The sequence below is a fragment of the Dipodomys ordii genome, unplaced genomic scaffold, assembly GCF_000151885.1.
Source record: "Dipodomys ordii isolate 6190 unplaced genomic scaffold, Dord_2.0 Scaffold81, whole genome shotgun sequence".
In the NCBI taxonomy this organism is placed as follows: Eukaryota; Metazoa; Chordata; class Mammalia; order Rodentia; family Heteromyidae; genus Dipodomys; species Dipodomys ordii.
This window is the reverse complement of record NW_012267297.1, coordinates 7,943-8,372: the sequence shown is the minus strand read 5'-3', so window position 1 is coordinate 8,372 and position 430 is coordinate 7,943.

Below are 430 nucleotides of genomic sequence, written 5' to 3'. Positions count from 1 at the left end.
TATCAAATGACGTCCCATGAACGCAAGAGAACTCCTGGCAGAGATCCTTCATACTTAAGGATGAGAATGATCAATACTGCTGTACTGCTTCAAATTTGATCAAATCTGCCTTGAAAAGACAAATCACACTTCATTTGCACTTTGGGGAGTGATATTGATTTCAAGCCCAAACACACACACAGACACACACTCAAAGAGAAGAAATATTCAGACCAGGCTCTGGTGTAAATTCCCTTTTAAACTCCACTATTCCATTATTTCGGAAGCTGATATCTGAGGATCAGATGACAGGTCAGGTCAAAGTTAGCAAGCCAAGAAGTTATGTGAGAAAAGTGTCTCCAGTCAACTCCTGAGAAAATATTCTAGCATTCTTAGAACCGTAGCTTGTAGGAACTCTGAGATCTGAGGGTCACAGTTCAAACACACTGGG